At 41.1% G+C, this 12028-nt stretch overlaps 1 protein-coding gene across 3 annotated transcripts in view; it reads left to right on the forward strand.

The window, feature by feature from the left end:
• The first annotated feature begins 5376 nt into the window (after positions 1 to 5376).
• The window catches only part of tgfbr3 (transforming growth factor, beta receptor III), a 165064-nt gene continuing 158412 nt past the window's right edge, over positions 5377 to 12028 (forward strand). For 2 of the 3 annotated variants that reach the window (XM_063064666.1, XM_063064668.1), the window contains exon 1: positions 9918 to 10353. The gene's annotated coding sequence lies outside the window, so the exon portion shown is untranslated. Of the gene's footprint in view, positions 5449 to 9917; positions 10354 to 12028 lie in introns of those variants that run through there. The other variant, XM_063064667.1, reaches the window with a different exon arrangement.

A 12028-nucleotide genomic window follows, 5' to 3' on the forward strand; every position in this document is an offset into this window, starting at 1 on the left:
TGGGCCCGCTAAACCAGGCGAGATAGCAATACGCTCACCCCAATATGTGAAGCCAGTTCCGGCAGACTTCATGGATGAGATCAACTACAAGATCAAATGGCTACGGAGCTGCAACACTTTGTGGATTGAAAAGGGAATGACAAGGCACAGAAGGTGTCATGGCTATCAACTGCAGCCGAGGAAATCTCCAGTCGTGATGATTTTCTGTACAATCGGACCAAGATATCTGAGGCCAAGAGAGTGGAACTGCCCCAATGCAATGGCTTTTTCACTATAAAGCTTCTCCCGCAAAGGTATCATCATTGTCGGAAATGACGTACAACCGACACCACCAACACGTGTCATGGAAGAATAATCTACATCTAAATTGGTAAATTAAGTAGAAGTAAGGGTGTGGAGAAAGAATTCATGGAATGCATACATGTTGTTTCTTGCAGGTACAGTATGTTAACTATTCTGGTGGGGGAGTCTAGGACCAGAGGCCACAGCCTCAGAGTGGAGGGATGTCCGTTTAGGATGGAGATGAAGAGGAATTTCCTTAGCCAGAGAGTGGTGAATCTGTGGAATTCATTGCAACAGGTGGCTGTGGAGGCCAGGTCATTGAGTGTATTTAAGGAGGAGGTTGATAGATTCTTGATTAGTCAGGGCATGAAAGGTTATGGGGAGAATGCAGGACAATGGGGCTGAGAGGGAACTGGATTTACCATGATGAAATAGTGGAGCAGACTCAAAGGGCTGACTGACCTAATTCTGCTCCTATGCCTAATGGTCGTATGAATGTCGCATTATACAATTAATAACCAGAGAATCATAGAGTACAGTAATAGACCATTTGGCCCAACTCATCCCTATTAATCCTATTGCCCAGCACTTCGTCCTGAGCCCTCTATGCTTAAGCAATTTAAGTGCTCTCATGGACAATTGTTAAATTCTATCAACAACTCAGCTTCACCCACTCAGTCAAGCAGTACTTACCCCTCTCTGGTTGAAGAAGGTCCCCCACATTTCCCTTACCCTAAATCTATATTCTCTAGTTTTATCTACCTCTGATACAGGGAAGGTTACCTAGTCAACCCTCTCTATAAACCTCACAATTTTATATATGTCAATCATGTTCCCTTGTCATCTCATGCAACATTTCAGTTATGAGGAGACACTGGAGAACAAGCCAAGCTTCTCCAGTCCCATCACAAACAGGACAAAATCTGCAGATACGAGGAAATCTGCAGATGCTGGAATTTCAAGTAACACACATAAAAATTGCTGGTGAATGCAGTAGGCCAGGCAGCATCTCTAGGAAGAGGTACAGTCGACGTTTCAAACTTCCCCCGAAACGTTGACTCTACCTCTTCCTGAAAATCTGCAGATGCTGGAAATCCAGGCAACACACACAAAATGCTGGAGGAACTTGGCAGGCCAGGCAGCATCTATAGAAAAGAGTACAGTTGACATTTCGGGCCAAGGCCCATCAGCAGGACTGGAGAAAAAAGATGAGTAGAGTTAAAAGGTGGGCGGAGGGGGGAGAAGGGCGAAACACAAGGTGATGGTGAAACCAAGAGGTGGGAGGGGTGAAGTAAAGAGCTGGGAAGTTGATTGGTGAAAGAGATACAGGGCTGGAGAAGGGGGAATCTGATAGGAGAGGACAGAAGGCCACGGAAGAAATAAAGAAAAGGGGGGAGGAGCACCAGAGGGAGACGATGGGCTGGCAAGGAGATAAGGTGAGAGAGAGAAAGGGGTATGGGGAATGGTGAAGTGGAGGGGCATTACCAGAAGTTTTAGAAATCGATGTTCATGTCATTAGGTTGGAGGCTACTCAAACTGATGGCATGAACGTAAGGTGTTGTTCCTCCAACCTGAGTGTGGCCTCATCGCGACAGTAGAGGAGACTATGGATAGACATATCTCCAGTCTCATGATTTGTAACTGCACTATTCCATCCTAGGCACCTCGCAGATGAACTTCCTCTCCTCTCCAACCTATTATATCATTTCTATATTTTAATGCACAGAATTGCATACAGCACTCCAACTGAGGTATTAGCAAGGTTTCATGAAGTCCAGGCATAACCTCTCTCCTCTGTATTCAATGCCATAAAGCCATGAGACCATAAGACAAAGAAGAAGAATTAGGGCTGTTCAGTTTCTCAGGTCTGCTCTACCATTCCATCATGGCTGATTCATTATCCCTTTCAACCCCTTTCTCCTGCCATCGCTCTGTAAGCTTCGACACCCTGGCTAATCAAGAACCTATCAACCTCTGCTTTAAATATACACAATGACTTGGCTCCATAGCCGTCTGTGGCAATGAATTCAATGGATTTACCACCCTCTGGCTAAAGAAATTCGCCCTCATCTGTCTTCTAAATGGACGTCACTTTTCTCTGAGGCTGTAACCTTGACTCCCCCACTTTCTCTCTATCTAGGCCCTTCAAAATTTAATAGATTTCAATGATGAAACTTACTCTGACTTCTTGAAAATAAGTCAATAAATTAGCATGCAGGTACAGCTTACAATTAGGAGAGCAAACAACATTAGAAGAGCATTTGTTAAAATGTTATAAGCATTTCTGTACTGTAATAATCTAACTCATTGACTCTACAGGGCATGATGTTGTAATAGTATTCAGTTTGCTGAACACAAAGTTCTAAACTCTGACAAAGACTTTATGCCTTATCAGAGATAAATAAACACGCGCACACTCATTAAAGAGAGATTATAATGTAACTACCCAATTTTCAAAGACTAGTTTACTTCCCTGTTTATTCTCAATGGCAAGATTTAGCTGCCAATACAATTTGAGTGTTGGGTCCCCCATTCCTACTAAGGAGAATATATAGTACTTCCAGCTAACAAAGTAGTTTAAACACAGTTAATATATTTTCAGTGATACCTGTGTAAATCCAAACAATGTTCTTAAAAACATATAAAACTCTCTCCAAATTACAAACCATTTCTAAACACAAAGGATTTCCAAAACTTAAAACACATGCCAATAATGTGGACAAGCAAATTGTCCACCGCAGAAAACGGAGCCAAAGTAATGGATTCTAGTCTTCCTATAATTCTTCTTTATGTTCTTCACTCCTTGTAAGCCTAAACTGCACTCTCTGTATATCTACCTTTTTTTCTACCACGTGGGTGACTTCACTCGTATATTTCCTCACATTCCCTTTTAATACAAATGATCTAAAAGCATTTTGGAAACATAGATCTCAGCTTAATGTTCACAATTTACAATTAATATTATAAACTAACCTCCTTGAGTACATAAACTTTCAACACTAAACATGTCAGTTATTTAATATGCTGAATGATTTTATCCATCTGGTTCTACATGCCTCCTTGAACTAAGCAACCCAGAATCAGCTTGTCTGTTTGTAACAAGCCAAATTAAAGACCCATTGTCTTATACAACATCTCAAGTAGCAATAAACCAGGCGTGGTGAGCTAAATCTTACTTCTCACAGACAGGGTGTCTACTATCTAAGGAGCTCATTTGCAAAGCTGTTCTATAGAGAGTATTTGTTTTAACTTCAAGCTGATTACTTTTTGCCACTTACATTTTAAGAACTGAAGACTGACTACCATTTATAACCAGAAATCAAACAACTGTTAGTTGGGAGTTTACTTAAAACTATTTGTGATCTTATAAGTGGTAGCTGCTGTGTTTAGAAAGCAAGAATAGCAAACAACCAAGAGGCCTACTGGCCTGGAGTAACTATCCATCACAGTGTTAATTAACATGCTGGTCAAATGAATGTGTCCTCAGCTCTGGTCCACTGTTTTGAACCAAGATATTGACCATTCCCTTCCTTCCATGGATGTTGTTCAACTTGCTAGATATCTTTGATTCCTTGCAGTTACTTGCATTGAAAAAATGGAAAATGAACAGTGGATATGTAAAGGCTATCATCAGATTCACTGATGGCTCATTGGATGTCATGTGATATGGATGTTGAAACAAAAAAAATGGAGAGAGAGAGAATTGAAATTAATTCTGCTATTCATAGAAACAAATGTTTATACATGCATCAGAGTTTAATTTAATAATATTACGGGAGCTTGTTCATATAGAATTTCCTGAGGTTGACCCAGCATAAGACAAGCAGATTTCCCTTCATCTGCGGCTGAACCATTGTGAGAGGAGCAACTGCTGCGTTCTTGTTCTTGCAGAAACATGGCTACTCAACAACATCAAGGCACCATCAATCTTCAGGCCATGCCACTCAGGGACTTGTGCTAATATTTTTTGTGTGATTGTATTTGCTCTGGCATGATATGCACTGTGAGCTGTGTGTGACTGTATGTACTGTGTTTTGCACCTTGGCTCTGGAGCAACGCTGTTTCGTTCAGTTCTATACATGTCTATGGTTGAACAACAATTAAACTTGAACTTGATGTGGGGGTGTCCATAAGTTGGCTGGTCATCACCAAGTTTGGCAGATACTTCCATAATTTTTAAGAATTAACCAGAAAGGCAATGGACTTGCTAAGGTATAGAAAGCTATTCTATATATATAAAGTGCTAGTCAATTGGATGACTATAGATAGGTATAGTATCTGATTTTTCACATAGACATACTGGTCTTGTTTCCACGCTGTTTGACTTTCTGAAAGTGAGGAATGAGAACGGTCCAGAGAAGTACTGGAATATCAGAGTCTGAGTAAACAGTCAAAATTGCTGAGTTTGTGGTCAGTGATGCCTGAAAGAAAGAATAAAGCGCTTGGGCGCTGTGGAACTAGTTCCATTTTGCTGGACGAGGTGAGGTTCGCCATTCTGATTTCATCTCGTTGGATGAATGCTGGTCTGGGGAGCTTATTATCACTACACGAACGTATTTAATGGTCGCTCTGTATTTGTGGGATACCAGCAAACCTCTGTGCCTGCTCATTCTGACTAACCTCGCTGATGGTAAAGTTGTTGAATACTCCAACCTCTGTAGAAAATCGCATCTGTTACCAACTGAAACATTGATAAGCAGCTGCTGGACTGAGAAACAGCTGACTGCAAAAAATACAAAAGCCGAGAAAGGATCTCATATTGTAAGAATGATCACTTTCTGCGCCAGTTGGGGGGGGGGGGTGACTATAAAACAAAAATTGGCTGTATTTCTTAAAATAGTTGGCGTCGTTTTTCCTATGTGCGTCAATGGACGGTAACCATCCCACAAGGGACTAACGTTGCACTGCATTTATGTTCCAGCAGATGGCAGATAAGCACCAGTGATTATGACCCTCAAAAAAAACACCTACCAACACTACCAAGTCCAATATCTCAGCAGCCTAGTGCAATATTGTTAGATTGCCCTGATTTGTCCAAACCACAAAATGACATCAATTGTGGGATGTGTTTTTCATCTAGCTTTTGTATAAAGAGCTGCTTACACTAAAACATAAATATAGGCTTAACAGCTGCAACCAGAACTCAAATTTCGCAACTGTTGGCAGGTAATGGATACCTTAAAAATAAGTGGCAGCGATAAACTAGATTGTTGGGGAATTAATTCTATTTTTTAATGATGACGTACAGTTGTAATATTTGTTTTGTTTTGTTTTTTTAGTCATGTAGGATTTTCAGTATTTTATGATTTGATATGTACCTATATACTGAGGTAACATTGAGGTTAAATGCTCCGTAATATTATTCAAGGTAAACAGTGTAGTGCTAATTTGATTGACAATCGTGGCAATAATTATACTCAGAATTCTAGAGATCTCCTTTTAGTTAGTAATTAGTAAATCACTCGGCTAACATTTTAAGGAAATTCTACTACGTAATGTGCACAGATTGAGAGTTTCTTGTTATTCTCCAACACTTCAGAGAGTGAATTTGATGTGCTATCTGGCCTGTTACGTTTTGCAGTGTTGTCTGATCGCCCTTTCTACACTGTTTGTTTTGGGCTCGGTTAACTTACGAATCCTATCCGAAAACTCCTGCGATCCAAAACAGAGGCTTTTGTAGATGTGAACTTATTTCGCGGGGAAAGCTTGCGTGAATCGTTTCCGAAGACCTCTAGAGTCGTTTTGGCTTTTAAAATAAATACTTCCTTCAAGGGTGTTGTAGATATTTGTTTAATAATGCGTGGTAGTTATTCAAGAACGCAGAAATATTTGGCGCCAATCACTCAAAGCCAGGATTAAAAAGAGTTCAATCGCTAGCAGTTAGTGTTCATTTTAAATACTATCCAATGATTAACTGCAAAAATAGGCAACGAACTTGAGATCATATTCCAGAAAGCAATGTGGGGCTTGAAGTATTTTGAATATTTTGGTGCACTTGGGGACCAATATCGCAACAACGAATTGCACATATCAGCTAAATGTTTATCTCGTCAGGAGTGTGATACTCAGCACGTGACGTTTGGATCCTTGCCTGGAATCGGAGTGATTGAGCTGCGCATTCCACTCGAGCTGGCTCTCTAGCTCGCTTTCTTTTCTCTACTTATGATAATATTTTCTCTGGTCACGCATATTTTATCAACTTGTCCCTCCACTCAACGGAGCATGCGTTATATTTTTTCACTGTATTATAGTCCTCTTTCTTTAACGGAAGGGGTCTCTCCCAATTTCAATAAACTAAGTTGTGAGAAAATATTCAGTGCGACCTTTGAACAGGTATTGTTAAGTCCCGACCTGCACCTTCCCAATTCACACCTTCACAATTCGAGAATATTCGGTCACGGAATCATACAGCGTGGAAACAGACACCACCACCCAATTGGTCCATGCCGACCAAAATGCCCAAGCGAACAGATGCCTGCGTTTGGTCATAACTTCTAATCCTTTAAGTATAGAACTTCTGTGTACAGCCTTGCACGCAATAACACTCAATAGGTAATTAACTAGGCCTCATTTGTTCATCTGCCTCATTTTTAGTAAATACTTAGAACAGCGGAAACTTTGAAAAATGCTAACAATAACCTGAACAGCCAATTGATAGAAAGTCGACCAATCAGTACAGCAAGTCGTAGTATATTGTTGGCTTAGTGGGGGGAGGTGAGTAATGGGGCAATAGGGCGGTTTTGAACTGCATTCCACTTTTTTAAACTATGAAAAAGTGGAATTTGTGTTCAGTTTTGACGGTGTAATCTTTCCCAATGAAGCCTTTCCTTCCATTTATTTTAAATCAGGGCTCGTGATTCAGATTTAAATCAGAATTGTAAATGAATGTCGACTGTTTATTCCTCTTCATAGATATTGTCTGTCCTCCTGAGCCCCTCCAGCATTTTGTGTGTGTGTGTTGCTCTGGATTTTCAGCATCTGCGGTATCTGTATTCCTTATGTGCTTTAAATAAAGCTTTGTTTAAGCACCAGCCCCGACAAGTAATGCCCAGATAATGCGCAACTACTCAGTCAGCAGGTAATTTCCACTATCACTTGATCAGGAGCGCAGAGTGCTTAAACAGAGACGCGAAGGTACTTTGTAACAGTGCCGATCTCTCTCAGAACCCCCAGAGACAGAAGATGCAAAGAAAATAGAAGGCTTAGGGTGGAGGCGGGACTAAACACCAGATGAACTTGAGATATAGTGTGTATGATCTGCAGAAAGAAAGATTTCTATTTATAAGCACCATTCATTATCCCAAGAGCCTTCCATGTAGAAAGCATTGCAGTGTAGAAAATGCAACGGTCCGCTTACGCTGAGAAAGCGCATGCAAGCCGCAGGAGGACGGTGCAGTGATAGTCTGTTCTATTAATATTGTTCGAGGTGGAGGTGTAAGTATTGGCCAGGATAGTAAAGATAAATCACTTCCTTTTTGGAATGATAGCACGACATCAGGGGTTCCCAACCTTCTTTATGCCACGGACCCCTACCACTAATCGAGGGGCCCGTGGACCCCAGAAATGGAACCCCTACACGCCATGTTTTGAGTCCCACCTGAGAGGACCGGTGGTGATCCCTTTTGAAGTTGATTCCAACTGGTGATAGTGCAGCACGACAATATCAACACGTCGCGTCTTCTGATCCGAACACCGATAGCCATCTTCTCCGAGTATTCAGAGCAGAAATCCTGAGCAACATGTCCTTCCAAGAGGCAATCTTTTTAAAAGAGATCGGCCTCCTTAACTAAGGACGGTACTGACATAGATACTTATTGTATAAGGCATTAGCAATCTTTATAAAGGCGTCACTAAGTTTCAGTTGTCCCGATGTAGCCTAATTTATATAATTCATATTATAAAAACAATTAAAAAGGGCTCAGCAATCTAATATAGAAACAGAGAAACACAGAAAACCTACAGCACAATACAGGCCCTTCGGCCCACAATGCTGTGCCAAACATGTACTTACTTTAGAAATTACCTAGGGTTACCCATGCCCACTGTTTTTCTAAACTCCAGGCACCTATCCAGGAGTCTCTTAAAAGACCCTATCGTATCCGCCTCCACCACCGTCGCCGGCAGCCCATTCCACGCACCCACCACTCTATGTGTAAAATAATTAAATCGATTACCCAGAATAACATTTCCTCTTTCTGGTCAGGTTATCATTGTGGATTCAGAAGCAACATGTTCCATCTTCACAACCTTCTTGGTTTCAAAAGACATTCATTGATGCGCTATAGAAATCTTTAAGATGTTATATACACGTATCTCCAAAGTGCAGTTAAAATAATGGATGCAAAAAACAATTAGTTTATAGTACCATTCAAGATAGTCAAGATAGTAGCATTGAAGAAGCCTAAACGCAGAGTGGATTGTAGATGCTTGTTTTTTTTAAAAAAACTGAAAGGATGGGAAAGAAAAGAATTATTGCAAACACGGGGAAGTCTGCAGATGCTGGAAACCCAAGGCAACGCACCCAAAATACTGAAGGAACTCAGTAGGTCAGACAGCATCTATTATATAGATTCTGTCCTGCCGAAGGATCTCGTTCCGAAACGTCGACTATCTACTTACTTCCAAAGATGCTGCCTGACCTGCTGAGTTCCTTCAGCATTTTGTAAAGGGTATTGTGCTAGTTAGATCAGTGGTTTGGATAAAGAAGCGCCAAATTTGAAGATGGTTCCAACTGGATGTATGGGGTAAAATGAGAACCAACAGGCGACAGGCCGGGTTTAAATAACAGAGATAAGCGTACTGAACAATGGGACTTCAAATGTATTACTGACCAATAAGATTTCTCGTTCATTGCAGTAATTGACGTGCATGCAACGTTCTCTAAAGAATGACGGCTCAATCTTCCCAACAGGGTATTTATTTGAAGTGCCTCAAATAGATGAAAATCTTATATCAAAATTAGCTAGTCTCATCTTAAAATGAGACAATTAGTGGTAAATTATTTTGCTGAATCTGACTCCTTTTGCTCCCAACCTGCAAAGATCTCGTCCCGATCTCTTTTGTGGTTAAAAATGTTAATGTACTTTAACTATTTCCAAGTGCTCCTTCTTTGAGACCCACGGTGTTCGTGCAACTTACTTGCCTACTTATCATTTCGTTCCTTTGCGGAAATATCAAATTTGCAGGAGGGAAACCCCCTACAGAACTGTCAAGAATATCATTTTGTGAGCCGCATACATCCGAATTTATTAACTCTGCTACAGAATGGGGCAACCTGTCCAATGGCAGAATAAGCTGTGCAATTTTTCACTACCACACTTGTTTCAAAACATTCCTCAACCCTATCCTCGGGATGTTTTTTTCTCCTCTTCCTTACCTCCAAAAAGCTTTCCCTGAGATTTGGGGCAAAATATTGAATTTCAAAGCTTTTCACTCCTGCTAAGCATGATCCTGTGTGACACCACAGTCGCAGTTCTGTTCCAAAACCCCGCGGCTCGTTTCCAACCCCTGTCGATCTGCGCGCTCTCCCCGCCTCCGTGTGCAGGTCTACCCAATCAGACGTGCGCGTGCGGGTGACGTAACGGCATGCGGGCTGTGGGCGGAGCCGCGGGGCCGAGGTGCACGCGAATGGGGAGCATGCGCCCTGGCGGTTTTCGGGCAGAGTGAGCCGAGTCGATTGGCGCGGCGTGAAGACGGCGGCGGTCGGGGAGCAACGAGCAGCAGGCAGTGTGTGTGTGTCCTCAGCAAAGCCGACGGACACTCGCCGTGTGCAGGGACGGTCGGAAGCTAGCCTCGCCTACAGCTCTCTCCGAACCAGAGCCTTTGCAAACTCAAGTGTGAGGTTTCAAACTCGGGCCTGCGTGAGTGTTTTTACGTTGCCCCGTTTTGACAGCTCGAGCAACTTGCGAGATGTGGTCCTTTTAACAGCTGAGGAGCAGACTTGATCCAAACCTGCCCGCGGAGCTGCTGCGCCGAGCCTCTGGAGGAATAACCCCAAACAGAGAGGGAGCCTCTCCTCTTTCCCCTTGCTCCTCGTTCATGTTTGACGAACCGTGTGAAGTTTATTTTTTGGTGAGTTCCTTTCTTCACGTGGCTCGTTTGATAGCATCTGAAAGTCAACCGAATGAAAGCATATTTGTTAATTGCATGCATATGCTACAGTATTTGTGAGTTAAGAGTTGCACGGTGTTGTAGGTGAGCGATGTGCAAAAATAATGACTTGCAGCTTGCATCTATCTAGGCCTACGTGTACGCGAATCTTACTAATGAATTTGTTTACCAGTAGGCAATTTCTACAGAATCAATACCGTTAGAGGTGACTTTGAACTTTTACGCGTTTTTTTTGATCAGTCGCAAAAGGGAAAGGAGATTGGAGGTGGGAGGAATCCTGCCTTTTAGCCAACATTCCAAGTCAAGTCTGTTGCCATATGGAAAAGTAATTTTGTTTTTTCCTTTAAACAGTTGAGAAGATAAGCAGGATCAATTGATTTTTTTGCGTTCTCCTGAATATCTCCTTGCATATCTCCTGAAAAAGAAACTAATGTTATAAATCGGCTTGGGGATCCCGACATTAATGGGTGAATGTTTTGAACTCGTATAAATCTGAATTGATGGCACCAACTCCTGCTATCCCGTGTTCAAGTTTCAGTGTTCGTTTTGAGCTTTATCGATGTTAGATGGCTCTTAGAATTAAAATCATCAATTAGAGTTGGTATTAATTTGTATCGATTGACAGGGATGTTATACTGGAAGGAAAGATCGATTTCTTTTTACTTAAATTGTAGTTTGAGTCTCCAAATTTCAAAGTTCAAAGTAAATTTACTATCACAGTACATAGATGTCATCATTTTCTTGCGGACATACTTAATAAGTCCAATAACCGTAATAGAATGAATGAAAGACTACATCAATAGGGTGGAAAACCAATGTGCAAAAGACAACAAACTGTGAAAATACAAAAAGAAAGAATAAAATAAATAATAGTAAATAAATAAGCAATAATATTGGGAACATGAGATGAGGAGTCCTTGAAAATGGCTCTTCACTTATTGTTCAACTAGCCCTAAGTATTATCTCATCCAGGCCAGATAGACAGCAGTGATTGCAAAAAGTGTACCTTGGGCCACAAGTAGACAGACTTCCAATTATTTTGTTTTCTTTACCCCTTTGACATCAAAAATAATGTGAAGGTTGAAGTTACAGTGTACTGCAGAGTCTAAAAGAAATTACTGTTCTTTTTCATAATCTCAAGATGCCTCAAAGCTCTTCCTGGCCATTTATGTGGGAGAACAGCAAGGAAGGCAGTTTGAATGTTTCAGGTACTTCAAAAAAAAAGAGATAATGCCCATTTAATGTTTTAAATGTATTTAGTTGAGAGAAAGATATTGGCAAGGGCATGGAAATAAAGTCTGCTCCCTATATTAAACAAAGACTTTGATATACACGTTTCTAAATTGGGTGGGATTGCTGTACTGTAAATGAAAAACTTCAGAAAAATAGTTTCTCGTCTTGTAAATACAGGAATTTGCTTGATGATATTTATAATCTTTGAAATATTTTTTTTAAGTGCTGTGATTTTTTTAAAATCAAAATGTCAGAATTCAGAAGATATTAAGAAAGCTTGCTTGTACAAGTTGTAAGCACAAGAGATTCAGCAGATGCTGGAAATTCAGAGTAACACACACGGTGCTGGAGGAACTCAGCAGGTCAGGCAGCATCTACGGAGAGCAGTAAAGAGCTTGCGTAT

This window comes from Mobula hypostoma, chromosome 12 (assembly GCF_963921235.1).
Source record: "Mobula hypostoma chromosome 12, sMobHyp1.1, whole genome shotgun sequence".
In the NCBI taxonomy this organism is placed as follows: domain Eukaryota; kingdom Metazoa; phylum Chordata; class Chondrichthyes; order Myliobatiformes; family Myliobatidae; genus Mobula; species Mobula hypostoma.